Source organism: Rhineura floridana, chromosome 4 (genome assembly GCF_030035675.1).
Source record: "Rhineura floridana isolate rRhiFlo1 chromosome 4, rRhiFlo1.hap2, whole genome shotgun sequence".
In the NCBI taxonomy this organism is placed as follows: Eukaryota; Metazoa; Chordata; class Lepidosauria; order Squamata; family Rhineuridae; genus Rhineura; species Rhineura floridana.
This window is the reverse complement of record NC_084483.1, coordinates 19,800,630-19,822,543: the sequence shown is the minus strand read 5'-3', so window position 1 is coordinate 19,822,543 and position 21,914 is coordinate 19,800,630.

Below are 21,914 nucleotides of genomic sequence, written 5' to 3'. Positions count from 1 at the left end.
AGACCTCTGAGGAACTATTTGGATGCCACCTTGTAGTCCATGATAGAAGAAAAGTGGGATGTAAATGTAAGGAAATAAATAATGTAAACAGATCATCATATCATTATTGTCATTAATAATAATGGTTATTATTTTTAAAAGCAAGGGTAAGTTGGCTGACTATAGGTATAGGTACAGAACCCAGGATGGTGGACAACTCACGGGAAACTAGAACTAATGGAATACTTTAAAACAGGGGTGGGGAACCAAAGGCCTTGGGCCCAAATGCAGCCTACAGGGCTGTCTTTCTGGCCCTTAGTACTCTGCCCGGGCCATCCCCTTCACTGATCCTGCTAGGCACCCCAAGTGTTTTTGCCTGGCTGGAATGTGTCTTTGAACTCTGATCATGCCTCTTGTTTCCCTGGATGGAGGACCAAGAGGGTGGTGTGTAGAAAGTAGCCTACACCAAGGTAGCATTTTCATTCATTGCTCCATCCTCATTTGCCTTTGGCCCCACCCATGTGGCCCATGGGAAGGTTTGCCACCCTTTCTTTAGAAGGTACTGTCATGAACCTGGATATGTTCATGAGTTATTAAAATTATAGGTAACATCATGGCTTTGAGCAAGGAACTGACCTGGCGTGTATAACCGAGACCTGGGTGGGTGATATGGGAGGAGTTGCTCTTTCCCAGCTTTGCCCACCTGGGTACATGGTTCAGCATTATGGTAGAGCCGAAGGTCGGGGAGGTGGGGTTGCCGTGGTCTATAGGAGTTCTTTCTCACTCTCCAAGCACCCTGTACAGGTGATGACTGGTCTGGAGTGTCTCCACCTTGCACTGGGCCAGAGAGACAGGTTGGGAATTTTGTTGGTGTACCGCCCGCCCTGCTGCTCAACAAATTCCCTAACTGAGCTGACAGAGGTAGTCTCGGAGATATTGTTGCAGTCCCCTAGACTGTTGGTACTGGGGGACTTCAACGTTCATGCCGAGACTGCTTTATCTGGGGCGGCTCAGGACTTCATGGCGTCCATGACAACCATGGGGCTGTCTCAGTTTGTTACTGGCCCGACGCATGTGTCGGGACATACCCTTGATTTGATCTTCGCCACTGGGCAGGGAGATGGTGATCTGGAGGTTGGGGATTTTTCATCTACCCCATTGTCATGGACAGATCACCGCTTGCTGAGGTTTAGGCTTACGGCGACCCTTTCCCTCTGCAAGGGTGGGGGACCTATTAAATTGGTCCGCCCCCGGAGACTAATGGATCCTGAGGGTTTCCAAAGGGCTCTAGGGGATTTTCCGACTGAGAAGACTGGCGCTCCTGTTGAAGCCCTGGTTGAACTGTGGAATACGGAGATGACCCGGGCGGTTGACACGATCGCTCCCATGCGCCCCCTCCTATGTAGAGCTCATACAGCCCCATGGTATACCCTGGAGCTGAGAGCGATGAAGCAAGAGAGGAGGAGGCTTGAGTGCAGATGGAGGCGGACTCCTGACGAATGCAATTATGCCTTGTTAAGTGCCTGCTCTAAGCGATATATAGCAGCGGTGAGGGCAGCAAAAAAGAGTTATTTTGCTGTCAGTATTAAGGTATCACTCTCCCGGCCAGCGGAGCTTTTTAAAACTGTACGAGGGCTTTTACATCTTGGCCCTCGGGATACTATAGATTCATCTGTAGCCCGTTGTGATGAGTTCGCTGGACACTTCCAAACTAAGATCGCTTGCATTTGTCGGGACTTAGACTCCAATATTATAGCAGTTGGATTCAATGAAGCATCCAGACCACGGTCTTGTCCTCATTTATTGGATGAGTTTCAGTTGGTGCAGCTTGAGGATGTTGACAAGATCCTTGGACTGGTGCGGGCGACCACGTCTGTGCTGGATCCTTGCCCCTCTTGGCTGGTGAAAGCTGGCAGGACCGGAACCGCCGGCTGGGCCAAGGAGGTAATCAATGCCTCTTTGCGAGAGGGTGTGGTCCCTGACTGCCTAAAAGTGGAGGTAGTGAGACCGCTCCTGAAGAAACCCTCCTTGGACCCAGATAACTTGAACAACTATAGACCTGTGGCGAATGTTCCGTTCCTGGGCAAGGTTCTGGAACGGGTGGTGGCCGGCCAGCTCCAGGGACTCTTGGATGACACTGATTATCTTGATCCGTTTCAATCCGGTTTTAGGCCTGGGTTTGGTACCGAAACAGCCTTGGTCGCCCTGTATGATGACCTTTGTCGGGAGAGGGACAGGGGGAGTGTGACCCTGTTGATTCTCCTTGATCTTTCAGCTGCTTTTGATACCATCGACCATGGTATCCTTCTGGGAAGGCTCACGGAGTTGGGAGTTGGGGGTATTGCTTGGCAGTGGCTCCGCTCCTACTTGGTGGGTCGTCAACAGAAGGTAGTGCTTGGGGAACATTGCTCGACACCCTGGACTCTCCATTGTGGAGTCCCACAGGGATCGGTACTGTCCCCCATGCTTTACAACATCTATATGAAGCCGCTGGGTGCGGTCATCAGGAGTTTTGGAGTGCGTTGTCACCAGTACGCTGATGACACGCAACTCTATTTCTCCTTTGCATCTTCCTCAGGTGAGGCTGTTAACGTACTAAACCGTTGCCTGGCCGTGATAATGGATTGGATGGGAGCTAACAGACTGAAGCTTAATCCAGACAAGACCGAGACGCTGTTAGTGAGTGCCTTCTCTGCCCAGATGGTGGATGTTCACCCTGTTCTGGATGGGGTTACACTCCCCTTGAAAGAACAGGTTCGTAGCTTGGGAGTTCTTTTCGACCCTTCCCTGTCTCTTGAGGCTCAGGTAGCCTCAGTGGCACGGAATGCTTTCTACCATCTCCGATTGGTAGCCCAGCTACGTCCCTATCTGGACAGTGACGACCTTGCCTCAGTCGTTCATGCTCTGGTAACTTCTAGATTGGACTACTGCAATGCGCTCTACGTTGGGCTGCCCTTGAAGATAGTTCGGAAACTACAGTTAGTCCAGAATGCAGTGGCCAGATTGTTGACGCGGACCAGAAGGTCCGCTCATATAACACCTGTTTTGGCCCATCTGCACTGGCTTCCTATTTGTTTCCGGGCTAAATTCAAAGTGCTGGTTTTGACCTATAAAGCCTTACACGGCATGGGACCGCAATACCTGGTGGAGCGCCTCTCCCAATATGAAACTACCCGTACACTGCGCTCAACATCTAAGGCCCTCCTCCGAGTACCATCCTATCAAGAAGCTCGGAGGATGGTGACTAGAAATAGGGCCTTTTCGGTTGTGGCTCCCGAACTGTGGAATGGTCTTCCCAATGAGGTGCGCCTGGCGCCGACGCTGCTATCTTTTCGGCGCCAGGTGAAAACCTTTTTATACTCCCAGGCATTTTAAAGTGTATTTTTACAGTATTTTATTACTATGTTGTATTCTGGATGTTGTTTGGTTTTCGTATTGTTTGTGTGTTTTTGTTTCTTGAGTTATTGTATTTATTGTATTTATATATTGTGCTTGCTTTTACCTTTTATGTACACCGCCCAGAGAGCCTTCGGGCTTAGGGCGGTATATAAATTAAATAAAATAAATAAATAAATAAATAAACTCTGGGAGGTCTCTTGTTTGAGAAACAGGCCTCTGAAAGGGTAAAAAAGTTAAGTTTCGGTTTCCAGCTGAAGACGGTTAAGGGAAGCCTAAACAGAAGCACCTGGCTATCTGTGCTGATTAGCAACAGCCTGGCATTCAAGGTCATCCTAGCCTGTGAAGTTGAAACACTGTTGGGAGGGGGGGCCTAGAAGGCTCAAAAACTGGGAGAAACATCTAGAAGGGGATTACATCAGACAGCCCCTGACTGGTTAATTAATTTTGGACCGTTGGGATTCTTTTCCTTAAGTATAGGGCTTGAGACCCATAGCCTTTGTTCCCTTAGGAAGGTTCTGAAAGGTTCCTTCTGACTGGTGCCTATGGGAGGCAACCTAAGCAGGGTTCCATTGCTTTGTGACTGATGCCAATCTCTCTTAGAAGAGACGCCACTGCAACCAACTACCTCGTGTGTAAGTAGAGAAGGTTAGCTAGGTTGTTATTTTCTTGTTGTGTGAATGAATTCTCTTACGTGTACCTAAACCCGTTTGGGTGTATGGTCTTAAAGGATTATTTGCTGCTATATTTTATTGTGCACTTATATTTTGAATAAAGCTACTTCTATTTAACCTGGTGTGTTCATTGAGGGGAAGGGTGGTTCTGAATCCAGCACCTTGACCATTCAGCTACAACTACCAAAGAGGGAAAAGAAGTTAACAGCTTAATTCTAATTTGTGGGGTTTTACCAGAGGTTTCCTGACAAGGAGTGTAAATTTGGCTCTTGTCTTTTAGGACCTTGGTTTACCTATTGTCTGGGCTCAGAGGTCCCCTAGCTCTGAGTGGAACCAGTAACAGGGGTGGTGGCAGCCTACTTTCTACCTTGCAGGGTTGGTGTTAGTTTACACAGCCTTGGCAAGGAGGAATTGGATATTGGGTTTCCAGATCAATTGCCCTAAGGGTGGGAATTGGGTCTGAAGCATGACTTCTGGTGCCTTGAGGGGCCCAGGGGCATGACATGGTGGCAGTGATGGGATCGAGATCATTCTTGCTCTTGGTGAACACACTGTGTAAAATAAGTGCATTGCAGCAAATGTTAATTTAAGAGAGATTTCTGACACAACTGTTTATTGTTTTGGGTAGTTGAGGCTAGAGCAGGATGTTGCAGAAGCCAAAGACTAGATCCCAAACTGCTGGGGCTAACGGAGCCACAGAAGTAGAAGAAATGGAGGGAAGCGCGTTACCTCTACAGCTTGAGCAGTTGGAGAGAGGTGCGTCTGCCCCGAGGGTTCCAGTACAGCCTCCTGCGTATGAGGAGGATGCAGTAATTAAACAAGCCGAGAAAGATGAAGAAGAAGAAGAGGAGGAGGAGGAGGAGGAGGAGGAGGAAGAAGAAGAACTGCCTAGCGTTACCTGGCAAAACAGATGCAGATGCTGACTCTACAATTTGAGGCTATGAGAGAAGACCGGCTGAGTCGAGAGATGTATGACTGTGCTTGCGAGGCCAGAGAAAAGCTATCTCATGAGCAGAGGCAAGTGCGAGATGGGGGATCAAATCTTCACAAGAAAGCTTTTCCCACCTTTCATGAGACTGAGGACATTTATACTTATTTTCAAATTTTTACCCGTGCTTGTAGAGATCAGCATGTGGCAAAGGAGCATTGGATGAGTGCATTAAGAATCAACGCTCAAGGTGAGCTTCGTGAACTTTTGTACTCAGTACCTGATGAATTTTCTGATGATTTTGACCATTTTTACACCTTAGCGCACTCTCACTTTGCTATGTCTGCTGATGATTGCTTCCGGCGCCTGGAAGTTGATGATAAAGAACCGAAGGAGAGTTTTGCCGCATTTTCAGCCAGAATGGGGAGAAATGTGGAGCACTGGGTAAATACAGCAGAGGCTGCAACTAGAGAACAAGTGGTAGACTTGTATGCCCGGGAAATGTTTTATAAATGTCTCCCGAAAGAACTAGCAGCCCTTGTTAAAGATCAACAGCCCCAGATGCTTGTTGAAGCTGGGACTTTAGCAGACCGTATGTCAAAAAACAGAGCAGGAGGGGAGAAACCTGTCTTTGTTAAAAAGCCAGAGAACTTTCCTACCAAGCAGTTTGGATGAGAAATGACTGGAATGCAGAAACCATGGCAACCGCCAAGGGAGACGAAGGAGGGGCTGAGCCACCTCAAGGTAGTCTCCGCTCCGTCGGTGCCAGGATTACAAAAGAAACTTCCCAGAGAAATAAAATGTTTCAGATGTGGGGAAACGGGCCATAAGGCAAATTCCTGTGCTAAAACTTTGGCCAAACCCACCCCAGCTGCAAGAAAAAACCCTAAAGTTTCTCCTGTTGTGCGTGTGAGAGATCTGGAAGAGTCTGGAACAGAGCCTCCAGAAATTTCGTCTTGGTCTTCCGCAGGAGAAGAGGAAAACGAGTCTGATTTTGTATTTTCAACTCCTAACTCGCAGGATTGCTCCGAAGTTCCTCGTGGGGCTGTCATAAAAACTGTTTCGGTGAGTGTGATCCACAATGCCGGGGGGGAAATGAAGGGAGAAGGAGAGAACAGTCAGCCTCCTGAGAAAGATTCCCAGAGCTTTATTTCCCAAGAGTGCAATGACTGGGTCCAAACTCAGTTTTCAGAACCTGTGTATGTTAACTGTATTAAAGTAATGGGAGGACAAGATTCTGGCAGTGAAGTGACCAGCGTAGCAAGGCACTTGGTGAGGGAAGATCAATTTGTTTCTGGACTGAAAGTTGCTGTGACAGCATATGGGCAGAGAACAATGCAAGTCCCCGTGGCTGATGTCTTTATGACATATAAGAATTGGACCGGGCGTCACAGAGTCATAGTCCATGAATCTAAAAGCTTATGGGGCGTCCTTTTGGGCATGGACATTTTATTTTTAAACCATAAAGAGACTATACGAAAGGCTGAGATAAATGCCCTTACTAGGTCTCAAACCTCTTCAGAAACATTGGAGTGCAATGTGGAGAAGCTGCCCCTAAATGTTGATGTAGAGCAAGTTTCAGAAGATCAAGCCGTGAGCTTGCCAGAGCTGCAGGAAAAATGTGCTGTTTTAAAGCCCACAGAAGGGGGGCCAATGGAATGCAAACTGCAGTCTGCTGGCTCTCACGAATTTAAGACAGCTTTATGGGAGGATGAAAGCCTCCAAACATGCAGAGAAGAGGCCGAAAAAAGCCCACCTGCTTTGTCAAAGACTGTGAAAGTGAGATTTTATTGGAACAATGACTTGCTTTACAGAGAACATGTACCCCAAGGGAACTCTATTGACTGACAACCTGTTACTCAGTTAGTAGTCCCTAAACAGTTTCGAATGGATGTGATTCGGCTGGCTCACGATGTTGTGACTGCAGGTCACTTGGGGGTTAAGCGGACACTGTTTAAGGTCATCCAACAATTTTATTGGTCTTTAATTGCAAAAATTGTCAAAGAATACGTAAAATCCTGTCATGTGTGTCAAAATGTGGGGCATGCTCGATATCACCCCAAAGCACCCCTGCAAGTGTCTCAGATTGTAGCTGAACCATTTTCTAAAGTGGCCGTGGATGTGATAGGCCCTTTCAACCCTTCTAAGACTGGAAAAAGATTTATTCTGACAGTAATTGACTTTGCTACCCAGTTCGCTGAAGCCATTCCGTTAAGTTCCATCACCGCTCCAGCTATAGCAAGAGCTCTGTTGGAGTTATTATCACGCTGGGGTTGCCCTAAAACCATTGTGTCTGATCAAGGGCCGGGATTTGTTGCCAAGCTTACCCAAAAGCTTTGGGAGCTTGCTGGCATTGAGCAACACGCTACAACTGCTGGGCACCATGCTTCGAACGGCCTTTGTGAGAGAATGAACTTGAGCATAAACAGAATGCTAAAAGCTTATGTGTTTGAGCATCCTAGGGATTGGGATGTGGCTTTGCCTTTTTTGATGTTTGCATATAGAGCTACACCTTCTGCTAGTCTGGGCTACAGTCCTAACCAACTAGTCTTTGGAAGAGATTTAGTAGGACCCTTGTCTTTGCTCAGGACTGAATGGGAAGGAAAGCTGGATTCTGTGTCTGTTCCAGTAGTGACTTATTTGCAAAACCTGCAGAATATATTGAGGGATGTTCTGGCAGTTGCCCATGAGAATCTGGGTGCGGCTCAACAACAGCAGAAGGCCCATTATGATGTACATGCAAAAGCAAGACAATTTGCTGTGGGTTCAGAAGTCTTGGTGCTGAAGACCCAAGTGGAGAATAAGCTATCTGTTGCCTGGCAAGGCCCACTTATTGTTAAAGCCCAGTTGAGTGACACTAACTATTTGCTTGCTTACCCTGACTCCAATAGAAAACCTAAAGTTTTCCATGTCAATATAATGAAGCAATATTTTTCTAGGAAACGCATGGTTTTGGCTTGCACCAATGTGCGTGAGATCACAGAAGATGCTTTGGACTTGGTTGCTGAAAGTCAACAGGAGGGGGGAATAGCCGAAGCTACCCTGGCTGAGAATTTGACCCATGAGCAGCGAGCTCAATTGTTCCAAGTCCTGTCTGAATTTAAAACCATGTTTTCTAGTAAGCCCGGGAAAACTAAGTTAGCTACGCATTCTATTAACACTGGGGATCATCCACCTATACAATCTCCACCATACCATGTTACCAGAGCTTGGAAGTAACTCGTTATTTTTAACGAGTTACTTTTAATTCGTTACAATTTTAAATAATGAGTGGGTAATTCCATTACATTTGGCAAGTAACGGAACGAATAGTAATTTCCCTACTTTTCAGCTTCAACTTTAAACGTTTCCACGTTAGGTTGGACGTTACTTGGGGGCGGGAACAAGGGGAAGTCAGCTCCTGGCTGTGATTGGTTAACACAAGACATGTGCCTCACACTGATTGGACCTCTGTGCAGACTGTCTCTTCCCTCGTGATCTGTGTTAGGAGGCACGAGGGAAGAGATGAATAGGCAGGGGGAGCCTGCTAGTGTCTGACTCTGAGAGGAAAAAATGGATGCCGGAGGAAAAAGCCAGGGCAAGGACAACAACGGAGGAGAAGGCTGCAGCAGAATGGCGAAGAGCTGTGGAGGTGAGTGACGATGATTTGTGTGTGTGTGTGCCCCGGTGTGTGTGTGTTTTGGCTGGAGTCTCTGGTTTTGGGGGGGGCTCCGGCTCTCTGGCTACCACCCCTTACTCTCTGGACTCTCCGCTTCAATTTAAAAAAAAATAAGTTTCTAGGTGGTCTAATTCCCGAGATATACACCAAAACGTAAACCCCCCCTGCACAACTTTTTTTTAAACAGATCATGCTCTAGCTACAACTCCCATCAGCCCAATCCAGTGGCCATGCTGGCTGGGGCTGATGGGAGTTGTAGTTTAAAGTAACTTTTCAAAGCTCTGGCTGCAACCCCGCCCTTTCATGATTGTGAGTAAAGTGCAGACTTGTGTTTGTGTTGTAAATCTCTCTCCCTCCAACCCTATTTTTAAAGGAATTAGGCAGGGTTTATCACAGTTTTTATTATGTAGGAAACTAATACTCATTTTTTTAAAAAATGAATGAAGTTTATTTATTTTTATTATTTTATTTATATCCCACCCTTCCTCCCAGTAGGAGCCCAGGGCAGCAAACAAAAGCACTAAAAACACTTTAAAAATCATAAAAACAGACTTTAAAATATATTAAAACAAAACATCTTTAAAAACATTTTTAAAAGCTTTAAAAACATTTTTTTTAAGAAAAAGTTTAAAAACATATTAAAAAGCAATTTCAACACAGACGCAGACTGGGATAAGCTCTCAACTTAAAGGACTTGTTAAAAGAACAAGTTCCTTATCACTTGAGGCTGCAGTTTTCCCTGGTGGAGTAAGCCCCATTGAATACATTGGGACTTGCTTCTGAGTAAACAAACATAGGATTGCACTATAAATATCTTTGCAGGTTATATAAATAAACATATTTGATAGTCATGCTTATATAAATATTTTCATAGAATCATAGAATAGTAGAGGAAGGGGCCTATAAGGCCATCAAGTCCAACCCCCTGCTCAATGCAGGAATCCAAATCAAAGCATTCCCGACAGATGGCTGTCCAGCTGCCTCTTGAATGCCTCCAGTGTCGGAGATCCCACTAGCTCTCTAGTAATTAGTTCCATTGTTGTATGGCTCTAACAGTTAGAAAGCTTTTCCTGACGTCCAGTCGAAATCTGGCTTCTTGCAACTTGAGCCCATTATTCTGTGTCCTGCACTCTGGGATCATTGAGAAGAGATCCCGGCCCTCCTCTGTGTGGCAACCTTTCAAATACTTGAAGAGTGCTATCATATCTCCCCTCAGTCTTCTCTTCTCCAGGTTAAATATGCCCAGTTCCTTCAGTTTCTCCTCATAGGGCGTTGTTTCCAGTCCCCTGATCATCCTTGTTGCCCTCTTTTGAACCTGTTCCAGTTTGTCTGCATCCTTCTTGAAGTGCAGAGACCAGAACTGGACACAGCACTCAAGATGAGGCCTAACCAGTGCTGAATAGAGGGGAACTAATACTTCACATGATTTGGAAACAATACTTCTGTTAATGCAGCCTGATATAGCATTTGCCTTTTTTGCAGCCACATCACACTGTTGGCTCATATTCAGCTTGTGATCAACAACAATTCCAAGATCCTTCTTGCATGTCGTACTGCTGAGCCAAGTATCCCCCATCTTATAACTGTGCATTTGGTTTCTTTTTCCTAAGTGTAGAACTTTTACTTCAACCCAGTTTTGTCATGCTGTGTCCCTATAAGTATCCAATTGCATACTATGGTTGTACAATACTTCCTTTACATTTTAAGTATGCCTTGGGGTAGTCATGGTTCTCCATTTTTTCATCCTGAGGGGCAGATAGGCTGAGAAATGGTGAGTAGCCCATGGTCACCCACTACACTTTATAGCTTATTTTCATTTTGAAAAATTAATTAAAACAATTTACATGCAGGCAAAATTTATTAAGCGGATTCACACAATATGTGTAAAGCACATCCAACTCGCATTTAAAGCGCATGACTTCCCCTAAAGAATTCTGGGAAGTGTCATTTCCCCCTCACAGTTATAGTTCTCACCACTCTTAACAAACTGCAGTTCCCATGATTCTGTGGTGGGATTCATGTGCTTCAAATGGGTGTTGAATGTGCTTTAAAGGAATGGTGTGGATCTGCCCTAGGTATGATGTTCATTCAAGAGTGAATTGAAAAGAACAATTTTAAAAGATACTTCTTACTCTTACTCATTTTTCAGACCTCTTTCTGAAGTAAAGGGTCAAATCTGTAAAAACATTTGGAGCAGCCACATTAAAAGATAAGGGCAGGGTATTCCAGGCAGGAGGTTGCCAACCCTGCTTGGATATGGATGTCTTTGCAGAAGAACCCTAGTCAAGGTTTACCAACAGCATAGTCCAAACTATATCTACTTAGAAGTCAGTCCTGTTGAGTTCTATGGGGCTTAATCCCTTAGTAAGTGTGTTTAGAATTGCAGCCTTCAGGAGCCTCCATCTTTACTCCCCAAAGCTCCCATCTAACATCTCCACAACACTAGGCTCCTTTGTCTCTGCTGTGGCCTTCTGGTGACTGCCCTAGTCTGAAGGCACTTAACCCTTCTTGCTGAAAGCAAGTAGGCTAGATTAAATGTTCCCTACCCAGGCTCATATATATAAAATATAAACGGCATTTTGTCAAAAGTATTTTTGTCTACATTTTATACCTCATCCTTGGTTTTCCAAGCTTGGCATGGAATGCTTCTCATACAGAATTAATCTGAAATGCTGCATATTTATTATCATAATCATCATATTCAAAATAAAAAATATATGTACTGCCTTCAAGTTGATTCCAACTTATGGTGACCCTATGAATAGGGTTTTCATGAGGCTGAGAGGCAGTGACTGGCCCAAGGTCACTCAGTGAGCTTCATGGCTATGTGGGGATTTGAACCCTAGTTTCATTTTGTTCTCACAACAACCCTGTGAGATAGTAGGTTAGACTGGCCCAGGCAGGGTTATTCAGTGAGCAAATAGGATTTCTTTTAATTGTGCTATCGACCTGCTTACTTCCACTCTGACTGGGGCATCTTGCAGCATGGGGAACAGATGGGGGCACATCACAGCTGAAGTTCACCCATATAGGAGCATTATCTCTTATTTATTACAGAGACGCCTGTGGCAGGTTTTCCTGCTGAGAGCAGCAGTCAGTTAGTGCGGCCACTTGAGTCACAGCTTGTTGATCCTGAGGAGGCAAAACTAGAAAGTGAGGTTCAGAAAGGAGGCCCTGTGCACGAGGAGGAGGAGGGCATGAAGCAGTGCCAGTTGCCCACAGCCACATCTGCAGAACAGCAAGTACCATGGTTTGGCTTTGAGAAAGCTTGTACATTTGTGAGCCAGAGTGGGGAAAATGTTGTACGATGCAATTACTGCCTTCCAAGGATCAAAAATCTGAGATCAGCTGTTTCCCCCTCATCCAATGTGAAGAAACAATTTGAGGTAAGCCTTTGTCATGCTGGTCCTCAAAGAGTGTCCATTGTCTATTTATGTTTAAATTGTGAAGTTCCTCTTCCATTTTTTCTTGGATTCATGCTTTGTTCTTCTTCCTCAGAGGGCACACCCTGAGAAGCTGAGAGCAATTGAAGAAGCAATAAAGGCAAGGAGACGTGGCCTTCCTGAACCAATGCATGACACCCCTCCTCCCAAAATGCTGAAGCAGCAGCAGACAACCCTTGAGAGGTGGGGATCTGGCAGGGATCTGCTTCTTCTGGCAGCCTGCGTACACCCTCGCTTCAAACTAGATCGGCTGGAATCGTGTCAGGCCACCACCCATACCAACAAGTAAGAACATTAGGGAAGCCCTTTGGGTGGATTACTCCAAGGGAAATGTTGTCTCAAGGGAGGCATCAGAGGGCTTAAGGTGGTAGGCAGGGGCTGGGCCTTTTCTTCCTGGGGCTCCTCATCACAACCTTGGGTTGCTGCAGGTAATCCTTAAGGGTCTGCTGTGCTGCCCCATGAGTGTGGTGACTTGGTCACCTTCCTACCTTCCATGTCATCATCCACAGGCTCAGGCTGGACCCTGAACCAGGGGACATGACAAGCATCAGGAAATGAAGAGCAGATGATGGTTTCCTAACATATATGTGTTAACATATCCTCTCTCTTTCTTAGATACACAATGGAAGCCTTGTTGAAAGCTGAAATAAAGATGGGTGTACTTAATGAGGACAGTGATCAATCTTCAGATAAAGACCAGGAAGGAGATGACTTAGAAGATGACTTCTTTAACTTTCTGCCCCAGGGCAAGAAGTCAGCAGTGGACACTGCTGAGGAGGAACTGGTGAGGTACCTGAGGTCTCCCAACAGGGAAGTGTCATCACTCCATGGCTTTCCACGTGTGCTGCGGTGTTTTTTGCAGCACAACACAGGCATGCCTTCAAGCGCCGCAGTAGAACGCCTGTTCAGTACTGGTGGCAACGTAATGACTGTAAAAAGACATTCCTTGTCTGACATGCTCTTTGAGCATCTTGTTCTTTTGAGACATAACAGAAACATATTATAAAAGCATTTCAAGTGTAAAATTTGATTTCAAGAGTTGGGGTATCTTCATTGCTTGGGGGGATGTGAGATTCTGTTATGCCATTATGTTAATCTTATGGATAATTTTTTTTATTCTACTACCCCCTGTTTGTGTGTGTTTATTTTTAATATTGTTTTAGGCTTCTTAGATGTGCAGCAGCCAAGGCCAGCACCTTGTAGGAGTTTTTTTAAAAAGTAACTGAAATGTAATTGTAGTGATTACTTTTGAGAAAAAGTAAAGTAATCAGTTACTTTCAGAGCAATTGTAATTGTAACGGTAATTACTACTTTTTTGGGCCAAGTAATTGTAACTGTAATTTATTACTTTTTAAAAGTAATCTTCCAAGCTCTGCGTGTTACTGGACTGAATGCTGAGGTGGTGGAAAGAGAAATCCAGGCTATGGTAGAAATGGGAGTCATTGAGCCATCCACTAGCCCTTGGTCCTCCCCTATTGTGTTAGTGGCTAAACGGGAAGCTAACGAAGTGCGTTTTTGTGTGGATTACAGGAAATTGAACCAGATTTCCCAAGTGGATCCGTATCCTTTGCCTAGAATGGATTACTTAATAGAGAGACTGGGAGCGGCAAAGTACATCACTACTTTGGACTTAACCAAAGGATATTGGCAAGTACCTTTGGACGAGGATGCCGCTTTGAAATCAGCTTTCATTACGCATATGGGACTGTTTCAGTTTAAAGTTCTCCCATTTGGTCTTCGAAATGCTCCTGCCTCGTTTATGAGACTTATTAATTCAGTGATTAATGGACTAGGTGAATTTTCTTGTGCTTATCTGGACAATATAGCTATATTCAGTTCAGATTGGGATTCGCATATTAAACACTTGAGTATTGTTTTACAGAGACTGCAGAATACTGGATTGACCATCAAGGCTCAAAAATGTCAATTTGGGCTGGGGGAGGTTGTCTATCTTGGTCATAGGGTGGGGCAGAATTGTGTGAAACCCCTAGAGGCTAAGATCGAAGCCATACAGAGTTGGCCTGTCCCTTGTACTAAGAAACAGGTCCAGTCCTTTTTGGGGTTGGCAGGATATTATCGGAAATTTGCCCCTCACTTTAGCAGTGTTGCCACCCCCTTAACTGATTTGTGCAAAAAATCTTTGCCTATGCGTGTCAATTGGACTGACAAGTGTCAAAGTGCTTTTGATGCATTAAAAACTTTATTGGTAAATTACCCTGTTTTAAGAGCTCCTGATTTTTCAAGCCCTTTTGTAGTTCAGACTGATGCATCGAATTTTGGGCTCGGAGCCCCTTTGCTTCAAAGAGATGCTGCTGGAGATTTGCATGCCATTGCATATCTCAGTAAGAAACTGATTCAGAGAGAGCGCAATTTGGCCATGATTGAAAAAGAGTGTCTTGCTTTGGTTTGGGCTCTTGACAAGTTACGCCCTTACTTGTGGGGACGCCATTTTCAATTGCAGACAGACCATTCACCTTTGTGTTGGCTGAATAGGATGAAAAATTCCAACCAAAAACTTTTGCGCTGGAGTCTGGCCCTTCAGGATTTTGATTTTTCAATCCATTTCATAAAAGGGCGTGATAATGTGGTAGCTGATGCATTATCTCGTGCACCTGATCCAGATCATTGATTTTTCGGCTCTGATGACCTATGGCTTGTTTTTGGATGCTGCTTTTACAGTTTTTCGATTTTAACATGATTTTTGGACTTTTATCAGATTTTTATGGCTTATGACCTTTTTTGGATTTTGGACCGGCTTTTGGACTGCCCGTTTTTATCTCATCTCTTTATTCCTCTAAATAAAGTCTTTCTTTTTATTGTCTTACCTTTTTGTGGGTATTTTAAGGGTCCCTTATTTTTTCTCTTTAAGTATTCTTGTTCGCAAAATTTCTTTGTAACTATTGTAACCATTAGAAGGCATAAGATTGGAAGTAGCACACTTGCTTGATTAATAATGAAATAATTCTCTTTTAATGCAATGTGTTTCATTTGATGTATTGATATAATAGCTCTGCTGTTTTTTTCTTTATCCCTGGTTGCTGTTGGCGATGAAGCAGAACTGTTCAAGTTCTGATGTCATCTTCCCAAAAAGGGGCATGTCATGAACCTGGATATGTTCATGAGTTATTAAAATTATAGGTAACATCATGGCTTTGAGCAAGGAACTCTGGGAGGTCTCTTGTTCGAGAAACAGGCCTCTGAAAGGGTAAAAAAGTTAAGTTTCAGTTTCCAGCTGAAGACGGTTAAGGGAAGCCTAAACAGAAGCACCTGGCTATCTGTGCTGATTAGCAACAGCCTGGCATTCAAGGTCATCCTAGCCTATGAAGTTGAAACACCGTTGGGAGGGGGGGCCTAGAAGGCTCAAAAACTGGGAGAAACATCTAGAAGGGGATTACATCAGACAGCCCCTGATTGGTTAATTAATTTTGGACCGTTGGGGTTCTTTTCCTTAAGTATAGGGCTTGAGACCCATAACCTTTGTTCCCTTAGGAAGGGTTCTGAAAGGTTCCTTCTGACTGGTGCCTATGGGAGGCAACCTAAGCAGGGTTCCATTGCTTTGTGACTGATGCCAATCTCTCTTAGGAGAGACGCCACTGCAACCAACTACCTCATGTGTAAGTAGAGAAGGTTAGCTAGGTTGTTATTTTCTTGTTGTGTGAATGAATTCTCTTACGTGTACCTAAACCCGTTTGGGTGTATGGTCTTAAAGGATTATTTGCTGCTATATTTTATTGTGCACTTATATTTTGAATAAAGCTACTTCTATTTAACCTGGTGTGTTCATTGAGGGGAAGGGTGGTTCTGAATCCAGCACCTTGACCATTCAGCTACAACTACCAAAGAGGGAAAAGAAGTTAACAGCTTAATTCTAATTTGTGGGGTTTTACCAGAGGTTTCCTGACAAGGAGTGTAAATTTGGCTCTTGTCTTTTAGGACCTTGGTTTACCTATTGTCTGGGCTCAGAGGTCCCCTAGCTCTGAGTGGAACCAGTAACAGGGGTGGTGGCAGCCTACTTTCTACCTTGCAGGGTTGGTGTTAGTTTACACAGCCTTGGCAAGGAGGAATTGGATATTGGGTTTCCAGATCAATTGCCCTAAGGGTGGGAATTGGGTCTGAAGCATGACTTCTGGTGCCTTGAGGGGCCCAGGGGCATGACAGGTACCAGAGGAAAAACTCTACTAGATACAGAAACATTACATATGTCTATTCTCCTGTCGATAGAACACTATCGATCAGCATTTCAAACATACAGCTGCCTGATAAACAAAAGAGCCTAGGAGTCACTCACACACTCACTTCCACTGAAAGCTACTGACTCCAGTATGTTCTTGGATGGCCAGAACAACAGTGTGCTCTGATCAACCCAGAAAAAACGGTTTTTCTATTGCTTACAACCTGGGTAAGTCTCACACGAGCTAAAACTGGTATGCAGGAAAGTGCTCTGAAGTTGTTAATGGTTAATACACAATTTATGAAGAACCCAGTCTATAGTCTCAACACATGTTCAGCACCCCTTGCTGTTGCAGAAACCAATGTTCTCGGGCACAGTCTGATGGTGGGTTCCACTTGCCCAGGAATTGCAATATAACACAGAAAGGGTGTTCGCAGAAAGGGTGAATGCACAGTCTTGCGTACCTATGTACACAAATAGCTGAGCGGTATAAATCAACAAGTGTACACTCTTTCACACAAACAGTGGGAAATGTGTTGAAGCAGCTTGTAACTTTGGTCAGTATAACATGTGAACAAGCTCTGGATCATTCAATTAGAGTAACTCTAAAACATCTTCCAATAAACTTTCTGCAGGAACTATCCAAGCCCTGCAAGGGTACAAATATGAGATACCATCAAATGCTTGCCCAAGAGTGTAACAGGGATGCAAGAATATACCTTCCCTCTTCACCCAATTCTGTGCAGCTGCCCTGCCGCCAGTCCTCCAGACATCCATGTCTGGGGAGTTCATCATGTGCATGTAAAATACAGCATGAATAGAATTGAACCACACCACCAACCATCTAAAAAAATCTGGGGATCACACTGCACAGACTGGGCTTACACACTGCAGTTCACGCATGTACAGTATGCCTTATTGAAATGTTACATTCATGCATAGACACCTATGGTGTTAAGTATCAGGACAGGTATGTGGAGTGGGTGGAGTGGGTGGAGAAGGCAGGCATGGGCTCACTTCCCCATCACACAAACAGGTAAGCATATCATCCAACCCTGCCCATGGGCATCTTCAGCACAAGATAAAATTGTCTCCAAGAATGTCACAAATCCCCTAACTAACGAAAAATGAAGAGATACCATGAATATCCTGATGTCTTTGAAACAAAGAAAGCCTCACTTACAAACCATGTTTGATAACCTGCACTGTTTTTTTACATGAACATGATTCAAATAGGCAGCTGACAAACATATCACAATAAAATTTTTCCCTTTCCACTTTTATTAAGCAACACAGACCACATTAGAGGAGACTCAGACAAATGGCCAAAGCACAGATTGTAAGGTCTTACCTATAATGTAGAACATTTATTGCTTTGCAAGTAACAAAAGATAATACTGTAGTTTAAAGGGCAATAGCAGTTTTAGACAATGGCTAATATAAAATGCAAAGTAAATAAAATTGTATATTATTCCTGTAGCAGTTTGGGACAATGGTTAATATCAAATGCAAAGTAAATAAAATTTTATATTATTCTTATTTAGATATTGTTCTTCCCTTTGATTAAAAAAAGGGGAGTAGGAAAAATAAACTTTTTATATTTCCCAAGAATCTATAACAGAAAAAAAGAAACGTCTTTTGTCTTTTGCTCAGCACTTCTGGACTTCTTTTCTCTAAATGTTCTGGTTGATCACATTATATATTTCTATTCACAGAAGAAATTAATATCCTGAGAAAGAAAGCATTTGTTTTTGGTTAGGGTTTGTTTTTATAGTTTCTAAACACAGTAAGCAATTAGAGCCAATTCTCAATAAATAAAGTAAATAAGTAACTAGGTAAGTCCTGGAAAATCAGTTGCTTTGAAAACAATGTCTTTTAGGACTATCTCTAACTTGCCTTTTTGGAAAGCAAATGTCGCATGTACCCATGCAAAAGTAAGATGCAAGAATAGGATCATGTTTCAAGAAATGCTAAAGACCAGCCTTGCTGCTGTTTTTGATTAGCACAAGGGCTGATCTGACAGCTTTTAGGACTTTTACACATTCTGCCTCTGCACTCCCAAAACAAGCCTCTTGTACTGTTTTTCCTGGAGCATTAATGGCAGGAGTTGAACTCCCTCTTAAAACCTGAAGGGAAAGTGGGCGAGAAGAATCTGAATGGACTAAAGCTGCAAGCCTATGATGTCTTACTTTGAAGTAAGTTTCCAAGAATTCAGTGGAATTCCCTTTTGAGTAGATCTGTGCAAGACAGCACTATGAGGGATTTTCTCACACCCCCTACCCAGTTTGGAAAATGTGTACTGGGTGAGCCCACAACTTCCAAAAAACAGGGTGGGGGGTATATTATTTAAAGTTACAAGGCTGGGGAAGCCAGTCTCGAAATGGCGACAGATGAAAGAAGATCTAACCACATTACTTCCTCCAAGTACAAGAAAGAGAAAGTGTCCACTCAGCTTAGAGTCTCATCTGAGTGTCCGAGACCCAGTTTTCACTGTGGAAGTAAACCTGTGACCGGTACTACTACAGGCTGGGAGCTCACCTGACTGGATGCTCTACCATGTAGAAAGATTTGTCTCATACACACACACACCAACGTACCTTAGATGTCAGGGAGAAAATCAGAAGATTCCCTGTGGTGCCTGTATTTGCTCTTCTATAGAGCTAGTAGCACCTTGAAGGTGCATGGGTGGGGAGAGAAGCCCATCCACCCCCACTGCCCCAATCCAATGTGTGTGGATGTCCTGCTCTTAAGTTAAAAATTAATGTGTGGGGAAATCAGATCATGGATTCTCTACATAATATATCATTTGTCCCCTAGTCTCTCCTGCAGCCTCAAGTGATACGGCGGGGGGGGGGGGTCCAAAATATCTGATTGGTTTGTTTGCCAAGCCTCTATCTCTCCTCACTACCAATTCCACCCCCACACGCTGTGAGCATGTACAAAGAGCTTCCAGAATAAGTTTCTCTCAAAACTGCTACGCCAGTGGCAAAACTCTGCACAGAATGCCTGGGAGAGGAGAAGAAATCTGGCCTGACTTGCCCAAAGGAATGGAAAGGAAGGAACAGTGGGAGAAATGCCTGCAGGTTCTTTTCTTACACAAACCTCAGCTCCAGTGAAAAAAATCCCCACGTCTCTTCCATGCTGTCCCTACTTGTTTAGAGGACTGGAGATAGAGGTGGGCTCTCCTCTCATTTGCAAGAAGTGTTGGCAATGAAAAGAAAGAACAGACATTTCTCCCGATCTCTGACCTTCTTCAAAGCTTCCTGCCATTCGGGCTAGACCCCACATCAAGCAAACATGGAGATTTGAGGGGGCTTGCTTCACTTGGGTAGGTATAGGTAACAGCCCAGGATATGGTCTGAAAGCACATGAGGCCACCACTTTGCTGAAGCTAATATGTCTGGTTCTGAACAGTGCCTGGATAGTGGACCACCTGGGAACCACATGTACACACTGCCTTAGGCAAATAAACAAACACACACGCACAAGGAGAGGCCTGTGGAATTTTGAATGCCTGCATAGAGCCCAGAGATGCAGGTTTGCCACTACAGTGAGAACTAGGCCCATGTTATTTTTAGGAAACTGGTGGTGCTTTCAGAACTCTAGTCAGGAGAAAAACAAACATGCAACCTCTGTGAAGGAAACCAATGAGGCAGAAGCAGAGTATGTGGCATGCAGCCCAGTCAGGAAAAAAACAACAGGAAACAGTATTGCCAACAAGCACAGAGAATACCTTGTGCCCAGAGGAGTGTATGCCTCAGGTGAGCCAGAGCCAGGTCAATAAGGAACATCCCACAGAGGTGTACTCAATAATTTCAAGGAAGCAAGATTATCACTCAGTTACCTTAGCAGAAATAGTCATCTGAATATGAGGACACCAATATTCATCGCTTCTGTGGTTTCAGGCCAAGAGACTGGCCATAAACCAGCACTGGCTAGATCAAAACATTTGTGTGTCAACATTTGCACAGCTTGTTCATTTCTTACCCTTGTGGAAATTGTCTTGTTTGCTTCCTGATATATGTGCTGCTCTGTGACTAAACTCGTGGGGAAATAACCGATAGTGCCCATCTGGCCCTCATACTTGTTACCAATTACGCCCCAATAAATTTTATTGATGGCTGAGGCTCGCTCCCACATCACAAGATTCCAATAAACATGAAAGCGACGAAACAAGTCTTAAAACAAAGCCAGGTTTATTGCTCTTGCAAGAGGAGAAACAGCCTAACTGGTTCTGCCTATGCTGGACGCAGCCAGCCTCTTTATCAGTTTGCATTCTTACGTATCGAAAGTTAAACTGATGCACGCTCCCATTTCCCCGAAATCAGCCCATTTACAAGAAATCCATATGTGTAGTTTCGTTCTCTTCTCATGGAAGACCCTTGTCTAGTTTCCATTTTCCTTATATGGTGTGGTGTTGATGGGGGAATAGGTGCCTACTCTAACATAGGAATGCAATGCCTCAGCAAATTAAGCACTGATCTTACTACATGACCTTGTCACACATTTTCCCTGAGACTACAGAATTCTCCACACAAGCTGCTTCAAGGAATTTCTGTCAGGGTGATGTGGGTGCCTACAACTTATAACAAAATGGAAAATCATTTTCCACATACTGGTCACCATAAACCTTAGGTTATAACAAACAAATCCAGAATTAAGCACAGCCATTATCCAAAGAGTAAACTAGTTTGCTTCTTTGCTGGAAGCACAGGCTACTACAGTCTTTTTCTATATTGTTTGAGATGGTTTTGGTCAACACAGGGTGCTAACAAAGGAGATGGTTGTTATTTTGGTCAATGGTTGCTTGAAAAGCATTATTTACAAGGTACAAGCAAACAAATACATTTCCAAGAAGTGATAACCAAGAAACAAAGGGGAACACAAACAGATTATTGTTCTTCATCCATGGCCTCGAATAGTTGTAATTCTTAAAATCTTTATTGTCTTGAATTAGGATTGCTGAAAAACGTTTGTCCTGGACAAGGCCCTGCCCCATGTTTGAGGGATGTCCTCAGGTGGGTCCCATCCCATCGTCAATGGGGTGTGGTGACTTAACTGGTGATGGGGGTGGGGTAGTCCTGATATTAACAGCTAAGCAAAACAGTGTTTTTTTTGTTCAGTCATCATTATTACCTTCTTAGAAAGGTGTGTGTGTGTTTGTAAAGGGAAATATAACAATGTGCACAATAAGTGGCCATTGTGCGCATTCATTCATGGAGAATGTGCATATTAACCTTCCACAGAGAAGGAACTGTGTAAATTTCCTGATCAATATACATAATCTTGTATAATCATGTCGTGCTGCGGAATGTAGCATTGCCCAGTGCCAGCCTAAAGGTAATAGCCCAGGTTGCCAGAGACAAGACAGGCCAAGACAGTCAAAAGGTTTAAGAGTCTTTATTGACATAAGTTTAAGCTCCACACGGATTTCCAGCTTCTTCTGTTCCTATCACAACCCCCACAACGCTTTCGGTTTCCCCAGCATTATTTATACACAAATCATGCCCTTGCCAGAAACATTTGCTATCTTGGCCTTGGCACTTCTCTTCTGCTGGATTAACCCCATAATAGCCGGTTCTTCACAGTCTTTATGGAAACTTACAAATCACATATTCCTGAGTGGTCCAACAGCTCCCACCTTCCATAAAGACAGTCATATTTC